Genomic DNA, 22,717 nt, shown 5'->3' on the forward strand with positions numbered 1-22,717 from the left:
CCTCAGGAGACCATCTGCCACCTCATCATTAGCATGCCCTGGCGTTGTAGGGAGGTCATACAGGCACATGGAGGCCACACACACTACTGAGCCTCATTTTGACTTGTTTTAATGACATTACATCAAAGTTGGATCAGCCTGTAGTGTGGTTTTCCACTTTAATTTTGAGTGTGACTCCAAATCCAGACCTCCATGGGTTGATAAATTGGATTTCCATTGATTATTTTTGTGTGATTTTGTTGTCAGCACATTCAACTATGTAAAGAAAAAAGTATTTAATAAGATTATTTCTTTCATTCAGATCTAGGATGTGTTGTTTAAGTGTTCCCTTTATTTTTTTGAGCAGTATATTTTACCTCTTGGGGATGTCAACTTTCACTGCTATGCGGATGACACACAGCTGTACATTTCAATGAGACGTGGTGAAGCCCCAAAATTGCCCTCGCTGGAAGCCTGTGTTTCAGACAAGGAAGTGGATGGCAGCAAACTTTCTACTTTTAAACTCGGACAAAACAGAGACGCTTGCTCTAGGTCCCAAGAAACAAAGAGATCTTTTGTTGAGTCTGACAATTAATCTCGATGGTTGTACAGTCGTCTCAAATAAAACTGTGAAGGACCTCGGCGTTACTCTGGACCCTGATCTCTCTTTTGACGAACATATCAAGATTGTTTCAAGGACAGCTTTTTTCCATCTGCGTAACATTGCAAAGATCAGACATTTTCTGTCCAAAATTGATGCAGAGAAATGAATCCATGCTTTTGTTACTTCTAGGTTAGACTACTGCAATGCTCTACTTTCCGGCTACCAGGTTAAAGCACTAAATAAACTTCAGTTAGTGCTAAATACGGCTGCTAGAATCCTGACTAGAACCAAAAAATTTGATCATATTACTCCAGTGCTAGCCTCCCTACACTGGCTTCCTGTTAAGGCAAGGGCTGATTTCAAGGTTTTACTGCTAACCTACAAAGCATTACATGGGCTTGCTCCTACCTATCTTTCCGATTTGGTCCTGCCGTACATACCTACACATACGCTATGGTCACAAGACGCAGGCCTCCTAATTGTCCTAAAATTTCTAAGCAAACAGCTGGAGGCAGGGCTTTCTCCTATAAAGCTACATTTTTATGGAATGGTCTGCCTACCCATGTGAGAGACGCAGACTCGGTCTCAACCTTTAAGTCTTTATTGAAGACTCATCTCTTCAGTAGGTCCTATGATAGTTGATAGTTTTTGCGACTGCACTTTAAGAAACTTTGAAAGTTCATGACATTTTCCAGATTGACTGATCTTCATGTCTTAAAGTCCTTCAAGACTGTTGGAAAAGCATTGCAGGTGAAGCGAATACCAAGATTGTGCAAAGCTGTCAAAGTGAATGGGGGCTACTTTGAAGAATCTCAAATCTCAAATATATTTTGATTTGTTTAACACTCTTTTGGTTAATACATGATTCCATATGTGTTATTTCATAGTTTTGATGTCTTCACTATTATTCTACAATGTAGAAAATATTACAAATAAATAAAAAACCTTGAATGAGTGTCCAAGCTTTTGACTGGTAGTGTATATTCTGGAATTTACAGAGGCTTATTTTCAGAATCGATTCCATAAAAATAACTAAAACATATGGGTCCATTAACTTAGAAAGTAAAGATATGTTGCATCCCAAATACCAGCTGTCTCAATAGTTTCATCCCACTTGGGGTAATTTCTTAGATGTTGGGCTGAAAAGGTTACAGTACCTAGATGTTGAACTGACGCAATGTTACAATATCTAGTCCTGCTTGAGCTGCGCCCAAATCAGCTTTGGTGTCAGTGGTGGGATTGTGCGAACATGGTTAATAGAAGTGTTTTATCTGGCTGACCAGGAGGAAGATTATTATGAAAGATGGTTGCTTGTAGATGTTAATGATGGTGTAATCAGTTAGACCTGACCCATGCTATCTGCATGAACACAGGCATCCATGCAAACAAAAATGTCATTAGGATGTCCCCGGAACATCACAAAATGGTTACCTAAAGTCGTCAGTACGTTGTCTCATGGTTGTGTGGAGGTTTTTGTCTAGTTTCGGGGACATCTCCAAGGACATGTAGGATGTTTTTATGTTCTCATGGCCAACCCTGGATGTTTTTGTCTAGAACCAGATTTGTTCCGTGGACTTACAAGGACATTTATTGGACGCTCTTAGATCGTTTGACATGGTCCCCTGGAGGTTTTTGTCTAGTTCCCAATTTGTTCCGGGGAAGGCATGTCTACCTAGGGCATTTCATTACACATCACCCCTTGTTACTGTAGCCAAGCCCTTTAAGGCTCTAACTGGTAAATCACTGATCCATTCACAGCTTTTTTTCTGTTGGAATGTTATGTTCCCCAGCAAGACAATCTAAAATGTCACTCAAACAGAAGGGGGAACTAACAAACAGTCACTGACAATGACAAAAAAAACAGGTGGGGTTCTAGGAGGGGTTCTGAAAGACACTCATAGGGGTAACTAGCAACAACTGACGACACTGACTATTAGCACCCACTCAATTTACCCAAGAGGCAAACAAAATTAAAACCCAGACAAAAATTGGACCGGAAGCAAACTAAAAACAAAACATTGAAGAAAAGATATAGGATCAGATAAAGTTTTTGATTTTTTTTTTATCAAATCGGGAAAGCCAAGTAAAGGTGTTATCTCTCCACATCTCTCAAGCCAACTGGAGCACTGGGCCAGCCGCTCTTAAATATCACTTGTGCCAGCACAGGTGAAATGCCTTCTGACTAACGAGATGACAAGCCAGCACAAGTGTAACACATACAGACTAACGAGGTAACACCAATCATGTGAGCCCAACGTGCTAATGTCCAACCTCGAAATATACAGTACCAGTCAAAAGCTTGGACTCACCTAATCATTCAAGCGTTTTTCTTTATTCTTACTATTTTTTACATTGTAGAATAATATTGAAGACATAAAAACTATGAAACAGCACATATGGAATCATGTAGTAACCATAAAAGTGTTAAACAAATCAAAATATATTTTATATTTGTCACGTCCTGACCATAGAAAGCTCTTATTTTCTATGATAGAGTAGGTCAGGGCGTGACTGGGTTTTTTTCTAGTTATTATTTTCTATGTGGGGTTCTAGTTTAGTTTTTCTATGTTTGGGTGATTTGTATGATTCCCAATTAGAGGCAGCTGGTAATCGTTGTCTCTAATTGGGGATCATACTTAAGTAGCTTGTTTTTCACTTGTGGGTTATGGGATATTGTTTGTGTAGTTTCATTGTAGTCACAGTTCGTTTATTCTTTATTTGTTTTGTATTTTTCTAGTTTCACTTTCTAATTAATTATGTGGAATGCTACTCACGCTGCGCCTTGGTCCAACCATTATTATTATAACTAACGTGACAATATTTGAGATTCTTCAAAGTTGCCCCCCTTTGCCTCGATGACAGCTTTGCACACTATTGGCATTCTCTCAACCAGCTTCATGTTGTAGTCACGTGGAATGCATTTCAATTAACAGCAGTGCCTTGTTAATTTGTGGAATTTCTTTCCTTTAATGTGTTTGAGCCAATCAGTTGTGTTGTGACAAGGTAGAGGTGGTATACAGAAGATAGCCTATTTGGTAAAATACCAAATTCATATTATGGCAAGAACAGCTCAAATAAGCAAAGAGAAATGACAATTCATCATTACTTGAAGACATGAAGGTCAGTCAATACGGAACACTTCAAAAACGTTGACAGTTTCTTCAAGTGCAGTCACAAAAACCATCAAGCGCTACGATGAAACTGGCTCTCATGAGGACCACCACAGGAAAGGAAGACCCAGAGTTAACTATCCTGCAGAGGAAAAGTTCATTAGAGTTTACTGCACCTCAGATTGCAGCCCAAATAAATGCTTCACAGAGTTCAAGTAATAGACACATCTCAACATCAACTGTTCAGAGGAGACTGTGGATTAGTCCTTTTTTTTGGCCTAAAATGACATACCCAAATCTAACTTCCTGAAGCACAGGACCTGAAGCAAGGATGTGCATATTCTTGATACCATTTGAAAGGAAACACTTTAACGTTTGTGGAAATGTGAAATTAATGTAGGAGAGTATAACACATTAGATTTGGTAAAAGATAATACAAACCCAAAAACATGCGTTTTCTTTTTCTTTTTTTCATCATCTTTGAAATGCAAGAGAAAGGCCATACATTGAGATAGGAGTCTAGGTGGAATTTGGGTTTTGGCCACCAGATGGAAGCGGAGTGTGGAAAGTTTCAGACTTATTCAGTGAAGAATTACATTACTGCACAGTATTTTGTGTCAAGTCTGCCAGGACTTTGCCCAAATGTGCCGAATTGGTCAATTGATACATTTTCAAGTACATAACTATAGAGAACATACACAAATGTTTACACACTCCCAGGAATGTCATACATGATAGACCATTAGCTTATACACTAACTTTCACACATCTAGATGGCCTGGCGGGGTTGGTGTGGAGCCAGAGACGGCAGTGTGGTGAAACTGGCAACCCCAGTTCCTACATTTGAACATAAAAATAGATTTTATCAAACAAAATTATGCTACATTTAACTCTGGGACCCTCAGGATGACAAATCAGAGCAAGATTACTGAATGTAAGTACATTATTTACCTTCAGAGGTGAATGTATCAAACCAGATTCCGGGACATTTTTGTTGTTGTTGTGCACGATTCTCAAACAATAGCATGGTATTTTTTCACTGTAATAGCTGCTGTTAATTGGACACTGCAGTTAGATTAACAAGAATGTAAGTTTTCTGCCCATATAAGACATGTCTATGTTCCAGAAAGTTGGCTGTTGTATACAACGTCATTCAAGTCACATTACTGGTTTGGTAGAGAAAAGGCCACAGTGGGCTGCATTAAAATGCAAATCAATTTATAACATTTTTGACATGCGTTTTTCTGGATATTTTTGTTGTTATTCTGTCTCTCACTGTTCAAATAAACCTACCATTAAAATGATAGACTGATCCTTTCTTTGTCAGTGGGCAAACGTACAAAATCAGCATGGGATCAAATACTTTTTTCCCCCACTGTATGTGAGAATGCTATTCATTGACTACAGCTCAGCGTTCAACACCATAGTGCCCTCAAAGCTCATCAATAAGCTAAGGACCCTGGGACTAAACACCTCCCTCTGCAACAGGATCCTGGACTTCCTGACAGGCCGCCCCCAGGTGGTAAGGGTAGGTAACAACACATCCGCAATGCTGATCCTCAACACAGGGGCCTCTCAGGCGTGCGTGCTCAGTCCCCTCCTGTACTCCCTGTTCAGTCATGACTACACGGCCAGGCACAACTTCAACACCATCATTAACTTTGCCAATGACACAACAGTGGTAGGCCTGATCACCGACAACGATGAGACAGCCTATAGGGAGGAGGTCAGAGACCTGGCCGTGTGGTGCCAGGACAACAACCTCTCCCTCAACATGATCAAGACAAAGGAGATGATTGTGGATTCAGGAAAAGAGGACCGAGCACGCCCCCATTCTCATCGACGGGGCTGCAGTGGAGAAGGTTGAAAGCTTCAAGTTCCTTGGTGTCCACATCACCAACAAACTAACATGGTCCAAGCACACCAAGACAGTCGTGAAGAGGGCACGACAAAACCTATTTCCCCTCAGGAGTCAGAAAAAATTTGGCATGGGTCCTCAGATCCTCAAAGGGTTATACAGCTGCACCATCGAGAGCATCCTGAATGGTTGCATCACTGCCTGGTATGGCAACTGTTTGGCCTCCGACCGCAAGGCACTACAGAGGGTAGTGCGAACAGCCCAGTACATCCAGGAACTCTATACCAGGCGGCGTCAGAGGAAGGCCCTAAAAATTGTCAGACTCTAGCCACCTTAGTCATAGACTGTTCTCTCTGCTACCGCACAGAAAGCGGTACCGGAGCACCAAGTCTAGGTCCAAGAGGCTTCTAAACAGCTTCTACCCCTAAGCCATAAGACTCCTGAACCTAATCAAATGGCTACTATTTGTATTACCCCCCCCCCCCCCTTTTTACACAGCTGCTACTCTCTGTTGTTATCATCTATGCATACTCACTTTAATAACTCGACCTACATGTACATATTACCTCAACTAACCGGTGCCCCTGCACATTGACTCTGTACCGGTACCCCCCTGTATATAGTCTCGCTATTGTTATTTTACTGCTGCTCTTTAATGACTTGTTACTTTTATTTCTTATTCTTATCCATATATTTTTTAACTGCATTGTTGGCATTTCACTGTAAGGTCTACACTTGTTGTATTCGGCGCATGTGACTAACACAATTTGATTTGATTTGATTTATGGTCCTGAGGTTAACATCACGTTTTAACGTTCCTAGAACTTTCTCAGAACGTCAGTGGGATAACGTCTGGCCGAAATCCTTAAAGGGACCTAATTGGAACATCGCCTAATGTCCTTAGATGTCCCGTTTTTGCTGGGATGTCTAAACATTGACAGAGCAGATCAGATCTTGACAATTACACAAACGTGGAGCCATCAGGAACCAAAATCAATAGCCATCAATCAATTCCATTACCTTTGCCATTCAAAATACGGTGTACTCCAATTAAGGACTCCAAGCCTTTCCTTCCATTGCTAATCAATGAACGTTAATTAACAAAGAAAGGGGCCTGTTTTCTCACTGAGCTGAGGCATTCTGGTTCAACGAGATAGCCACTCACGGTACACATGTCTCTCAAGGCAGTGGACACTGCATGCAGCGCTTCGTTTTAGTAAAGAAGAATCACAAAGATGGGTAAAATCGCAGAATTATTCTATTTCAAGCCATTGAAATGGATATTTGACCAATACAATAACAGCTATGATGGCCTAATAAGCCACTGCTTCAACATTCTCTTTTATACTAATTAAGCAACAGGAAGTTATTACAGGCAGTTTATGGATAAATTACCTGCTATCCCATTCAATGCCCCTTTGGATGTAGCAAAGCCATACAGTGTACACAGACGCTATACTATAATGATATTATGGGTCTGTGATGTGGTGGATTAGGCATTTGTCACATTTTTGTATTGTAATGGAACTTAAATCAGAATACATAGGAGCACCAACCAATATGAACTCCAACATCCCCCTGCCTCTCAATGATGTCCCCAACTCCCCGTCTTGGTCATGGAATATTTATAGCCTTTATTACGATGCTAGCATAATCTCCTGATGTGATACGGTTAAATAGGTAAGCAAATACAGCACCCACCTCACTGCCGGGGCATCAGTCCCTCTGCGATGCCCCTGACTGGAACACAAGGTTCTGTGATTAGTTACGCTTCTGAATGGAAGATGAAGAAAGTCACAGTGAGTCATGACTTTGTGAGCTGTAGACCCTGAATGGAGCATTTAATCTTTGTGGTTACTGCTCAAACCTAATATGGAAATGGAAATGCAAATGGAAATGCGCTGGCTGAGATTGTTATCACAAAACTAAGGAAAATTACTTCTCTAAAGGATGCAACATTTCATGAGAATCCCATTCTAGTATACTTTTTTAATGACTATAAACTGAGATTCAAATTATCTAGCAGGCTATCATAACATAGTGTGTTAATGAGGCGCTAGTGGAATGAAGAGTGATTGAGTGAGTAATCAAACTCAAAAAGTGGTATGGTTATCCCAGGACAATGGACAGAGGAATTATTTTGAAGTCAAAGATCACAGTGGTCTGGGACCGGGAGCTGAAAAGTTGAAAGATAAAGCCTCACTCCATTTGGAGTCTGACATAATGTAGACTCTGGAGGCATCCCTCCCTGGGTGCCAGTGAACAAAGAGAAGGGCTTACTCTTGATAAGAGGATTGCCAGGGTCTGGTGCACACAGCAGGTTGTGTCACCCAGACAGGGATCAATACACAGACTTGAAAACAAGTTCGCGTGCCTTTAAATCCTGGACCACAAACCTCTAGTCGCCACAGACCTCACATCACACATGCCCTATACTGTGGCCTGTTATGCCAAATACTGTCCGCTTGCCCAATAGTGTCCCCCTCTGCGTCCCAATGGGATTCGATTAGCTCTATCGTCTGTTGCTATTTCAATGGTGCAATGAGCTAATGCGTAGAATTTTGGAGAACTTTACAGCCAAATGGACATTCTTTTCATCCCAGTTAGCTAGATAAACAAACCTGCACTCGCAACAATTTCAATTGAATTTATCCCATTTTCCTCTGTCTTTTGACGGCACGCACCTCTCTCAATCAGAACAATCAGAACATAGCAACCAGCATAGCAATGAACACTATAAATGTTTTTACTATCAAAGGCCCTAGCAACGGATGCTAATCCAATCCCGTTGTGATGCAGCAGTGGACACCATTTGAGTTACAGTACTTGGACAGGGTCTGTTCTGAGCACTTATGACTTCGGCTTGATTCAGGTGTGAGATGAGCCGGGGCCATCTTCCATAACCAAGGCCCCTCAGTCTGTTACTATACACTCTGATGCATAACAATGAGTCACTTATTTCCCACAGCTGTCTTGACTGAAGGAGCTGCTGATATCTTCAGCTATACCACTGAAGTATAAGAGAATGTGCACTCGTCTCTTTTGTTGGACAAAGTGTAGGACGTTCATCCAAACCCATGTAATGCAATTTAAAAAAAAAATGTATTCAAATTAACCCTCCCTCCCTCAATGACGGCCTACACTGGAAAAAACCCGGATAACGCTGGGCCAATTGTGCGCTGCCCTATGGGAGCCCCAATCACAGCCGGTTCTGATACAGATGGGATTCCAACCAGGGTGTCTGTAGTGACGCCTCAAACACTGAGATGCAGTGCCTTAAACTGCTGTGTCAATCGGGAGCCCGTATTGAGATCTCATATTGTAGTTTTTCTTGTCAAATTAAACAAATGTGAATTCTACACTCTTAGAAAAAAAGATGCTATTTAGAACCGAAAAGGGTTATTTGGCTGTCCCCATAGCAGAACCCTTTGAAAAAAACCTTTTGGTTCCAGATAGATCCCTTTTGGGTTCCATGTAAAACCCTTTCCACAGAGGGTTCTACATGGAACCCTAAAGAGTTCTAACTGGAACCGAAAAGGGTTCTCCTATGGGGACATCCCCAGAATCCATTTGGAACCCTTTTCTAAGAGTGTAGAATTTATATTTTACTAGCTATCAACTAACATATTCCTTTTTAGTAATTCTTCCAGCATTGATTTTGTTACTTACATTCTGACTAAACTGCCTAGCATCTCCCTAACTCTCTTCACCCTAGCTTCCGTCTCTGCCCCATCTCTCTCGTCTCTCTTTTGCTCCCTCCCTCATTCTCTGTGACCAGGCATTTCAGTGTACCGGTAGTGAATCAGAGCATTGATTAAATATATTTTTTTAGCCTTTGTCACTTTAAATACGTCTTAACAGAAGGGCACTTGTAGAGATAAGATAAAGTTAGTGAGGATGTGAAAAGATGTCACTCAAAGTGGTAAAGCCTCGTTAGAGTGTCGGGTCTTTCCTCGTTAAGTCACTGCAGGGACATGGCAGTGATGTCGTAATGTCTCAGATTTCTCTAAGTGACATTTTGAGACTGGTTAGCCACAGGCTAATGCTATGCTCAACAACAATCAGTTCACAGTCTGATCCCTAGCAGGACCAAAGCATAGCACTTATTGGATCACAAAGTAACATGCGTGACATTAAAAATCACTACATTTGTCAAGAAAAACACGTTTTCCCCAATAATGTTGATGCTGACTTCATCCAGCCAGTGTGTGTGTGGGGGGGGGGCTCGTTGACATGTGCTGTGTGTGTCTCCATGCTCACACACATATACAGACACACTTTTTGCTTCTTTAACCAACTCTCTGCCTCAGGGTAGGTGGATCTACTAAACCATAAATAATTGCAGGCGCCTCAGCTCAGTACTTTCACAAGTAATGTCTCTGCTGGGTAAATACATTCACTGTGACAACTTTGACATCAACTTGGCACTTCATGTTTTGTCTATATTTTCTTATTCTGATGAGATGAGCTCATACTGAGAGTTACACAATAAGGTTCATTGTCCCCTTTTTCTGATTCTATGCTCTGTTCAATTCAGCCCTTCTTCAGCCATGCTTTTTTTATGCTGGTGTCCTACAAAACAAGAAAAATTATCATTTAATCAAATTAATATAAAATGAAGAGATGAATGTTTCCAACTACAGTTACCATTGTCAGAGGATATTAGATTTAATAGATGACAGTGTCACCCTTCAACATTCTTTTTCATTAGATAATATTGCGTTTCACAGATCTGCCGTTGAAAATAAAATTCACAAATAATGGACTTCATTCACAAATTGAGAAAAATTCAGCAGAATTAACTTTAAAGTTTAAATCAGGTTAAGATGATTCTCTCTGTCTCTTTGAAACATTGAAATACTGTTCTCTGCCATGTTAATAGGGCAACAGTAATGGCCATTTTGTTCCACTGGGGCCGCTAATATTGAACTTATGTTCACCATCCTTCAGTTATTTGATATTAATTGAATATGTCTTGAATAAACATGACTTGAATAATAAGTACTGCCATGTCACAGGTAACTTATGTTTTGTATAGGTAAAGAAAGAGGAAAGACAAGTGAAATCTCATACTCTAAAAACTGTTTCGCTGGTCAAAATAGAATAGACATGGTTATGCAATGTAATACAAAGTAAGTACTTTATAACAATAAGCTACTCAATCTTTGCTTTGAATTATAAAGCTTTTTATGTAAGTGTGACTGACTCTGACGTATCCCCTACTTATCCACTAAGAATTATTTCCAGCAATAATAGCGGAACTGTCACAAGTCTGTAATCTCTATTCAGTGATGATAATGGCTGTCTTCTCTATCCATTATAATTAAGTTCACACAACATGTAATTTAGGTGTTGTTGAATACAACTGCAATCACTGTACACAGCTGGAAATACATTCCCTATAGGCGCTGCCCCTGCAAACAATAATGAGTCGTGGGATGTCCCTGGGATGTTACGAAAATGGTCGCCTAAAGTCATCAGAACGTTGTCATGGTCCCTGGAGGTTTTGTCTAGTTCCTGGACGGTCCTGGGGATGTCCCCAATGTCATTTTTAGGATGTTCTTGGGACGTTGTGTCATGGTTTGTCCCGGTTTGTCCTGTGGATGTCACCTGATGGTCGAAAATAAATGTTTTCCCCTCCAAAAATGTTTTACCCAGGGCAATGGCACCCTAGTTATATTACACATCACTCCTTCTTACTGTTGCCAAGCCCATCAAGGTCCTGATTGGTGAATTACTGATCCAGTTGTTTGTCTTTTGGCAATGCTAGGAACACCCCCACACAGTGCTTTTTTTCAACTTACATATTTGAAACACTTTGACATACATGATTGCATTGTGTATGTTTATTCATACAGTAATTATTATTTAACATGTCCTCACCTGGGATTTGAACTCACAACATCTGGTTCACAGCATTCCAATATTCCTGCTACTCCATCTTGTCTGTATCAATAAATGATTTCCCCAGAAGGCCTGTTCCTATACTTTACACTTCAAAGTACAGCCCCCAATATAGTATGGCATTGGTTGAAGCTCAATGTTAAATTCACTGTTAAATTCAAATCTCCCTACCATCATGTCTAAGCCAATATGACACCAATGTGTTTTATTTTTTACAACCGTACAGCTGGCGACCGAAGTCAGCGCGCATGCAGCTGGCCCGCCACAAAGAGTCGCTAGAGGGCAATGCGACAAGGACATCCCAGCTGGCCAAACCCTCCCCTAACCCGGACAACGCTGGGCCAATTATGCACCGCCTTATCCGTCCCCCGGTTGCGATGCAGCCCGGGATTGAACCCGGGTCTGTAGTGACGCCATGACACCAATGTCAATGAAAATTTGCAAATCAACTCGATTGGAGGTACACAACACACTCCCTGCCTCTCGTCATGAGCTCTCCGGTCGTTACCGAGAACCACATACCGGATTAAAATGAGACTATAGCGTCCATAAAGTGACCCTTGGATTAAAATGAAATTGACAAAACTGAATTGACAAAATGTATAGGTGCAACAAATGTGATTAAATTCATAATTTATCGCTCTCACGTGCTAATTTCTTTCTATTAAGAACCAAGGATGTGCTACTTTTTGTAGCATTTTGGAAAATGCCAACATCTTTTCAGCCGAATCTCAGAGTTCTAAAACTGGGGCCAACAACTCAGTTGCTGCACAAAAGCGACAGCTAGCTAGTAGCAGGCTAGCAACTGTAGCTAGCTAACTAACACCAGTTGGATGAAAAGCAAGCTGCAAAGGAAGCTAGCTACCTTGATATATTGGGCTATTGAAGAGTTTTCACATGGCTGAAGTCATCTGTGTAACAAAATTAGAGCGCAAACAAATAAGACAGTGAATGTCCTTGGCTGCTATTAAACACATATAGATAGCCAACAACTATCCACAGGAACCGGGATTCATTGGACCAGGCAATATTTTCCACACCTCAATTATCCAGTGTTGCTGATCACATGCCATGTTTTTCATGCAATGTTTTCCACACCTCAATTATCCAGTGATGGTGATTGCATGCCAGTGTTGTCATCTGCTGCAATAGCCCATCCATGACAAGGATTGACAACTTGTGAGTTCCGTGATGTCGTTTTGCACACCACTGTTGTACTGTGCTGTTATTTGTCTGTTTGTGGCCAGCCTGTTAGCTTGCATGATTCTTGCCATTCTCCATCGACCTCTTTCACTAACGAGCTGTTTTCGCCCACAGGACTGCTGCTGACTGGATGTTTTTGATTGTAACACCATTCTCGGTAAACCCTAGACACTGTCGTGTGTGAAAAGCCCAGGAGGGCAGCCATTTCTGAGATACTGGATCCGGCGAACTTTGCACCGACGATCATACCACGCTCAAAGGTCACTTGTTTTGCTTATTCTAATGTTCAATTGAACTGTAACTGAATGCCTCAATGCCGGTCAGCCTGCTTTATATTTCAAGCCAAGGCCACGTGACTCGCTGTCTGTAGGAGCAATCAATTTTTTCTGAACAGGGTTAAACCCGGCTGTCTACAGTCAAACTGGCTAGCTGGTTTCAGCACAAACAGCTGTTAGCTAGCCTACATTTCCTCAGCAAAGACCAGCCTCTCACAACACAAACTGTAGCTGATTAAAAATGAATTATCTTGCTAAGAAACAGTTAGCTATGTTGAATCTAAACCCGGCTAATGCACATGCAAGTAACGCATCGGCTGTGCATTGCAGAGATTGTACACATGCTAGCTAGCTAGCTAGCTAATTAGCTAGATCAACACACGAGATGTGTCGCTGTTTGAGCATCCCGAAAAAATCCCGAACCTTATGATTCCTTAATTCAGTACACTCCCTCCTCTGTCAATGCAATTTTCTTCATGACATTTTAATCCACATTTTCTCTGACTGATCAACAAGTTACTTTTCAGTGTTCCCAAAAATCTGAACCCATTAAGCAAAATTACATTTAAAATATTATTTTATCCAGACGTTGAAGTTAGGTTCATTTTAGGTTCTGAATGAAAGGTGAAAATATGTATTTTCCGGACGTTGAAAATAGTTTTTTTCCGGGCGTTGAAATCTGGTTTATTTTGGGTTGTGAATGAATGTTAAAAAGACTTTCTCTACTTTTTTTGACTTTACTGTACTGCACTCTGCTGTGCTCAGTTGTTCTCAAACCTCTCCTCGGGGACCCCAGACATTTAATAATTTTGCTGTAGTTCTGAACTAGCTATTCATTTGTTTTACATTTTAGTCATTTAGCAGACACTCTTATCCAGAGCGACTTACAGACTTCATCTTAAGATAACTATGTGAGATTCAAGAGCTTGAGAATTAATTGACAAGTTGAATCAAGTGTGCTAGTTCTGGAATAGATCAATTACATGGAATGGCCTGGGTCATCATGGAGAGGTTTGAGAACCACTACTGTACTGTGCTGTCCAAACTTGTGAAACATAAATGTCTATGATTGGCTCAGATTTGGTCCAGTCCGGACCCAACCAAATCTAAACCAATTATATACATCTATGTTTGGGCCAAATCAAGGCCAGTCCGAATTGGACCAAATCTGAACCAAACATAGATGTCTATGATTGGTTCAGATTTGGTCCGGATTGGACCAAAAATCTAAGTCTGTAGACGAGACTCCCTAAAACCACGCCAATTTGATACAGCTACGACTTTTTCGTAGCAGGTTAGGAGAACTTATGTAGCAGGTTAAGAGAATTAACATAGCAGGTTAGGAAAATTAGGTTAAGATTAGGAAAAGGGTTAGGGTTAGCGAAAATGCTCTCTTAACTTGCTACGAAAAATAACTTGTATCGAAGTAGCGTGGTTTTAGGGAGTCCCGTCCGTGATCATTGAAATCACGGCCAGTCCAGACCGAACCAAAGAAATGACTGCCGGTCCGTAGGTCCCCTTAGTGGGAAGTCGCCATCAACAAGACTCCCCCAGATTTTTGGGGGATTTCTTTCCAAATGCAGCCCACTTATTCAGCACTTTGTGCTTAATGTAAAGCAACTGTTGTTATTCACCTCCATCCCCTCTTTAAAGGGAGAATCCATATGTTTTGCATAAATTAAAATAGCCATGTCTATGAAGTAATAGCCACGGCCCGTTTTCCCAATAGTGATGGAACTTAAGCTTACTAGGGTTTTAAGGGTGCATCGTTTTTATAAACGGCCAAAACACCATGTAGGGATAACTTTCAATAAGTGCATTATTAGAGTTTGTGTCGATACTGATAGGATCGAAAGAAAGGCAGGACTGCTCTTGGATCAGTGTTCTCCACTCAAATCTTACCTTAACATCAGATACTGGTGACGGATCAGCTCTTAAAGAGAAATTATAACCTATTTCTGCAAATATTGAGGCGGCTTGTTCTAATGCTTAAAGTATTTGGCACATCATTGCACACATGATGTTACGCCTACATGTCATGAAATTGTGGGGAAAATTACAGACTGTAGCCAACAATTAGCCAAATAGAACTCAATTGATTGAACATCAAATTTATTTCAGTATGATTGAAATATATGGGCCTATGTAGCCTACTGTATTTATAGCTGAATGCAGTCATCTCGGTTTTCATTTGAAGCCACTTTTAAATCTTTGCTTGTTTGTAACAGTTGCAAAGACATTGTCAACTTTGTATTGTTGTCAACTTCATTCTGAAGTTATCGGAGGTCACAGAGAGACAGATAACCATCTTGATTCTATGTTTAGCAGAAATCTTCTGTGTATCAAGTGACGCAGAAAAACTAAAATGCATCTAACGACCCAGTTTGCTCTTCTACGGGTGGTCTGAGGCAGTCTGTAAATAACAACTGTTTTCAAGTGCAACTTTAGTAACAATGGTTTTGGGAAACAGCTCTGAGATTTAACAATACGCCTATGAAGGTTCTAACGATGAACTTAGCCTTAAGACAAAACACATCCATTTTTTTTTATAATTTGATGCTCAAATTACAGTTTCGAAATACACCTTTTGCATGTGGAAATGTTGTAAAATGTTGTACAATCAACTTCAGGTGTAAAAACCAAGGAAATTAAAATCCCAAAGTTTTACGTGAAAGGTAGGAATTGGTCTGAAGCTGAAAAAGAAAGGAAATTGACATGAGTACCGCATTTCCTACTCCACCCATGCACTACCCAAGTTCTCCAGCACAGTTTTGACCTACTACTGTAGATAAGTTGGTATATTGTACTTCAAACAATGTGTATGCAGGTCACTTAGAATTCAAACCTCAAACAGCCTAGTCAGAGGAATAATGGACTTTACAGTGTCCTGCTACTAAAATAATATACAGTACCAGTCAAAGTTTGGACACACTTACTCATTCAAGGGTTTTTGTTTATTTTTACTATTTTGTACATTGTAGAATAATAGTGAATACATCAAAACTATGAAATAACACATACGGAATCATGTAGTAACCAAAAAAGTGTTAAATAAATCTAAATATATTTTATATTTGAGATTCTTCAAAGTAGCCACCCTTTGCCTTAATGACAGCTTTGCACACTATTGGCATTCTCTTAACCAGTTTCACCTGCAATGCTTTCCCAACAGTCTTGAAGGAGTTCCCACATATGCTGAGCACTTGTTGGCTGCTTTTCCTTCACTCTGCGGTCTAACTCATCCCAAACCATCGCAACTGGGTTGAGGTTGGGTGATTGTGGAGGCCAGGTCATCTGACGCAGCACTCCAGCACTCTCCTTCTTGGTCAAATAGCCCTTACACAGCCTGGAGGTGTGTTGGGTCATTGTCCTGTTGAAAAACAAATGCTAGTCCAACTAAGCGCAAACCAGATGGGATGGCGAATCGCTGCAGTATGCTGTGGTAGCCTGCTGGATAAGTGTACGTTGAATTCTAAATAAATCACAGATAGTGTCACTAGCAAAGCACCGTCACACCTCCTCCACTGTTCTTCATAGTGGGAATGACACATGCAGAGATCATCTGTTCACCTACTCTGCATCTCTTATCTTATCTTGTCTTATCCAAGATGGCGTAGCAGTCAGACGTCTTTGTCCTTCGTCTTGTCCCATGTATATATATATTTACATCTTTTCTTCGCATATCTTTTTATATATTTATTTCTAAAAACTCAACCTCAAAAAACTCTCCTGCAACCCGCCTCACCAATCTGAAATCTGAAATCCTCAACAGAAGCTAGCCAGAGGTTGGCCAGTTCACTGGCTAACGTTGGAGTTCAGCTAGCCACGGTTGGCGGTCATCAGCTATCCCTTAACTCGAAAAGCTATCGTCAGTTTTGTACAGCGCGACTCAGACCAGAGCATACCGGATCTATTTTCTCCATATCCCCGGATTTCTACCGCAGGCTCTGGACATTTACACCTGGATCTTGCAGCTAGCTAGCTGCTACCCGAGTGACTATTGGCTAACGTCGGTCCCGGAGCTAACATCAATTATTCCGGAGCTAACCAGCTGAAGAGTTCCATCAGCCACTCCTGGGCTACAGTCACCTATCCGGACCCGTTTTACTGCCAATGCGGAGCCCCATCGGGCCTTCACGACTGGACTACCGACGTTATCTGCCCTGAGGGAGTTATCCAACTGGCCCCTCCATCGCGACGTAACCTGAACGCCTATTCTATCTGAATAGGTCTATCGGACAATTTTCTTGGGCCACTATAACTATAACTATTTTGCCAATTGGTCTGGTCCCCCCTACCACACGGAACCCCACTAATCTACAGACGGAAACGCAGGAGGGGGCTAAAAACAGACCTCCCTCCATCTTCTGCCAGCTTGCTACCTATGGCCCTGCTAGCTGTCTGAATCGCACGGGACCCTTATGATCACTCGGCTAAGCATGCCTCTCCTTAATGTCAATATGCCTTGTCCATTGCTGTTCTGGTTAGTGTTTATTGACTTATTTCACTGTAGAGCCTCTAGCCCTGCTCATTATACCTTATCCAACCTTTCAGTTCCACCACCCACACATGCTATGACATCTTCTGGTTTCAATTATGTTTCTAGAGACAATATCTCTCTCATCATCACTCAATGCCTAGGTTTACCTCCACTGTATTCACATCCTACCCTACCTTTGTCTGTACATTATACCTTGAAGCTATTTTATCGCCCCCAGAAACCTGCTCCTTTTACTCTCTATTCTGGATGTCATAGACGACCAATTCTCATAGCTTTTAGCCGTACCCTTATTCTACTCCTCCTCTGTTCCTCTGGTGATGTAGAGGTGAATCCAGGCCCTGCAGTGCCTAGCTCTACTCCTATTCCCCAGGCGCTCTCTTTTGATGACTTCTGTAACCGTAATAGCCTTGGTTTCATGCATGTTAACATTAGAAGCCTTCTCCCTAAGTTTGTTTTATTCACTGCTTTAGCACACTCTGCCAACCCGGATGTCCTAGCCGTGTCTGAATCCTGGCTTAGGAAGTCCACCAAAAACTCTGAAATCTTCATCCCTAACTACAACATTTTCAGACAAGATAGAACACCCCTTTGGGCGGTGTTGCAGAGTTCTGTCCTACTATCCAGGTCTGTACCCAAACAATTTGAACTTCTACTTTTAAAATTCCATCTCTCTAAAAACAAGTCTCTCACCGTTGCCGCCTGCTATAGACCACCCTCTGCCCCCAGCTGTGCTCTGGACACCATATGTGAACTGATTGCCCTCCATCTATCTTCAGAGCTCATGCTGCTAGGTGACCTAAACTGGGACATGCTTAACACCACAGCCATCCTACAATCTAAGCTTGATGCCCTCAATCTCACGCAAATTATCAATGAACCTACCAGGTTCCACCCCAAAGCCGTAAACACGGGCACCCTCATAAATATCATCCTAACCAACTTGCCCTCTAAATACACCTCTGCTGTTTTCAACCAAGATCTCAGCGATCACTACCTCATTGCCTGCATCCGTAATGGGTCAGCGGTCAAACGACCTCCACTCATCACTGTCAAATGCTCCCTGAAACATTTCAGCGAGCAAGCCTTTCTAATCGACCTGGCCCGGGTATCCTGGAAGGATATTGACCTCATCCCGTCAGTAGAGGATGCCTGTTTTGTTTTTTTAAATGCCTTCCTCACCATCTTAAATAAGCACGCCCCATTCAAGAAATGTAGAACCAGGAACAGATATAGCCCTTGGTTCTCTCCAGACCTGACTGCCCTTAACCAACACAAAAACATCCTGTGGCGTTCTGCATTAGCATCGAACAGCCCCCGTGATATTCAACTTCTCAGGGAAGTTAGAAACCAATATACACAGGCAGTTAGAAAAGCCAAGGCTAGCTTTTTCAAGCAGAAATTTGCTTCCTGCAACACAAACTGAAAGAAGTTCTGGGACACTGTAAAGTCCATGGAGAATAAGAACACCTCCTCCCAGCTGCCCACTGCACTGAAGATAGGAAACTCTGTCACCTCCGATAAATCCACTATAATTGAGAATTTCAATAAGCATTTTTCTACGGCTGGCCATGCTTACCACCTGGCTACCCCTACCGCGGTCAACAGCACTGCACCCCCCACAGCTACTCGCCCAAGCCTTCCCCATTTCTCCTTCTCCCAAATCCAGTCAGCTGATGTTCTGAAAGAGCTGCAAAATCTGGACCCCTACAAATCAGCCGGGCTAGACAATCTGGACCCTTTCTTTCTAAAATGATCTGCGAAATTGTTGCAACCCCTATTACTAGCCTGTTCAACCTCTCTTTCGTGTCGTCTGAGATTCCAAAAGATTGGAAAGCAGCTGCTGTCATCCCCCTCTTCAAAGGAGGGGACACTCTTGACCCAAACTGCTACAGACCTATGTCTATCCTACCCTGCCTTTCTAAGGTCTTCGAAACCCAAGTCAACAATCAAATTACCGACCATTTCGTATCCCACCGCACCTTCTCCGCTATGCATCTGGTTTCAGAGCTGGTCATGGGTGCACCTCAGCCACGCTCAAGGACCTAAACGATATCGTAACCGCCATCGATAAGAAACAATACTGTGCTGCCGTATTCATTGACCTGGCCAAGGCTTTCGACTCTGTCAATCACCACATCCTCATTGGCAGACTCAATAGCCTTGGTTTCTCAAATGATTGCCTCGCCTGGTTCACCAACTACTTCTCTGATAGAGTTCAATGTGTCAAATCGGATGGCCTGTTGTCCGGGCCTCTGGTAGTCTCTATGGGGGTGACGCAGCGTTCAATTCTTGGGTCAACTCTTTTCTCTGTATACATCAATGATCTTGCTCTTGCTGCTGGTGAGTCTCTGATCCACCTCTACGCAGACAATAGCATTCTGTATACTTCTGGCCCTTCTTTGGACACTGTGTTAACAACCCTCCAGACGAGCTTCAATGCCATACAACTCTCCTTCCGTGGCCTCCAACTGCTCTTAAATACAAGTAAAACTAAATGCATGCTCTTCATCCGATCGCTGCCTGCACCTGCCCGCCTGTCCAGCATCACTACTCTGGACGGTTCTTACTTTAGAATGTGTGGACAACTACAAATACCTAGGTGTCTGGTTAGACTGTAAGCTCTCCTTCCAGACTCACATCAAACATCTCCAATCCAAAGTTAAATTTAGAATTGGCTTCCTATTTCGCAACAAAGCATCCTTCACTCATGCTGCCAAAGATACCCTCGTAAAACTGACCATCCTACCGATCCTCGACTTCGGCGATGTCATTTACAAAATAGCCTCCAATACCCTACTCAATAAACTGGATGCAGTCTATCACAGTGCCATCCATTTTGTCACCAAAGCCCCATATACTACCCACCACTGCGACCTGTACGCTCTCGTTGGCTGGCCCTCGCTTCATACTCGTCGCCAAACCCACTGGCTCCAGGTCATCTACAAGACCCTGCTAGGTAAAGTCCCCCCTTATCTCAGCTCACTGGTCACCATAGCAGCACCCACCTGTAGCACACGCTCCAGCAGGTATATCTCTCTGGTCACCCCCAAAGCCAATTCCTCCTTTGGCCGTCTCTCCTTCCAGTTCTCTGCTGCCAATGATTGGAACGAACTACAAAAATCTCTGAAACTGGAAACACTTATCTCCCTCACTAGCTTTAAGCACCAACTGTCAGAGCAGCTCACAGATCACTGCACCTGTACATAGCCCATCTATAATTCAGCCCACTACCACTTCCCCTACTGTTTATTTATTTATTTATTTTGCTCCTTTGCACCCCATTATTTCTATTTCTACTTTGCATTTTCGTCCACTACAAATCTACCATTCCAGTGTTTTACTTGCTATATTGTATTTACTTTGCCACCATGGACTTTTTTGCCTTTACCTCCCTTATCTCACCGCATTTGCTCACATTGTATATAGACTTATTTTTCTACTGTATTATTGACTGTATGTTTGTTTTACTCCATGTGTAACTCTGTGTTGTTGTATGTGTCGAACTGCTTTGCTTTATCTTGGCCAGGTAGCAATTGTAAATGAGAACTTGTTCTCAACTTGCCTACCTGGTTAAATAAAGGTGAAATAAAAAAATAAATAACAAATCTCACAAAGACACTGCTGTTTGAACCAAAAATCGCAAATTTGGACTCATCAGACCAAAGGACAGATTTCCACTGGTCTAATGTCCATTGCTCATGCTTCTTGGCACAAGCAAGTCTCTTCTTATTATTGGTATCCTTTATTAGTGGTTTATTTGCAGCAATTCAACCATGAAAGCCTGATTCACACAGTCTCCTCTGAAAAGTTGATGTTGAGATGTGTCTGTTACTTGAACTCTGTGAAGCATTTATTTGGGCTGCAATTTCTGAGACTGGTAACTCTAAAGGTCTTGTCCTCTGGGTCTTCCTTTCCTGTGGCGGTCCTCATGAGAGCCAGTTTCATCATAGCGCTTGATGGTTTTACCGACTGCACTTCAAGAAACTTTCAAAGTTCTTTAAATGTTCTGGATTGACTGACCTTCATGTCTTAAAGTAATGATGGACTGTCGTTTCTCTTCGCTTATTTGAGCTGTTCTTGCCACAGTGTGAATTTAGTATTTTACCAAATAGGGCTATCTTCTGTATACCACCCCTACCTTGTCACAACACAACTGATCGGCTCAAACGCATTAAGAAGGAAAGAAATTCCACAAATTAACTTTTAACAAGGCACACCTGTTAATTGAAATGCGTTCCAGGTGACTACCTCATGAAGCTGGTTGAGAGAATGCCAAGATAGTGCAAAGCTGTCATCAAGGCAAAGGATGGCTACTTTGAAGAATCTTAAACAAATCAAAATACATTTTATATTTATCACTTTTTGATTACACTTGATTCCATATGTGTTATTTCATAGTTTTGATGTCTTCACTATTATTCTACAATGACGAAAAATAGTAAAAATAAAGAAAAACCCTTTAATGAGTAAGGGTGTCCAAACTTTTGACTGGTACTGTACAGTATATACATATAATGGCCTGACTGCCATTAGGTACCGAGATGAGATCCTCAGACCCCTTGTGAGACCATATGCTGGTGCTGTTGGCCCTGGGTTCCTCCTAATGCAAGACAATGCTAGACCTCATGTGGTTGGAGTGTGTCAGCAGTTCCTGCAAGAGGAAGGCACTGATGCTATGGACTGGCCCGCCCGTTCCCCAGACCTGAATCCAATTGAGCACATCTGGGACATCATGTCTCGCTCCATCCACCAACGCCACGTTGCACCACAGACTGTCCAGGAGTTGGCGGATGCTTTAGTCCAGGTCTGGGAGGAGATCCCTCAGGAGACCATCCGCCACCTCATCAGGAGCATGCCCAGGCGTTGTAGGGAGGTCATACAGGCACGTGGAGGCCACACACACTACTGAGCCTCATTTTGACTTGTTTTAAGGACATTACATCAAAGTTGGATCAGCCTGTAGTGTGGTTTTCCACTTTAATTTTGAGTGCGACTCCAAATCCAGACCTCCATGGGTTGATAAATTGGATTTCCATTGATTATTTTTGTGTGATTTTGTTGTCAGCACATTCAACTATGTAAAGAAAAAAGTATTTAATAAGATTATTTCATTCATTCAGTGTTATTTTAGTGTTCCCTTTATTTTTTGGAGCAGTGTATATACACAAATGTTTGCTGTTTTGTTGAGTAAAACATGTCCAAGTATGTTGAACTGCAAATGGTGCAATATGATTGCTGTAAAAAAATATATATATATATGATTATAATATATACAGTGAGGGA

This window comes from Salmo salar, chromosome ssa06 (genome assembly GCF_905237065.1).
Source record: "Salmo salar chromosome ssa06, Ssal_v3.1, whole genome shotgun sequence".
Classification (NCBI taxonomy): domain Eukaryota; kingdom Metazoa; phylum Chordata; class Actinopteri; order Salmoniformes; family Salmonidae; genus Salmo; species Salmo salar.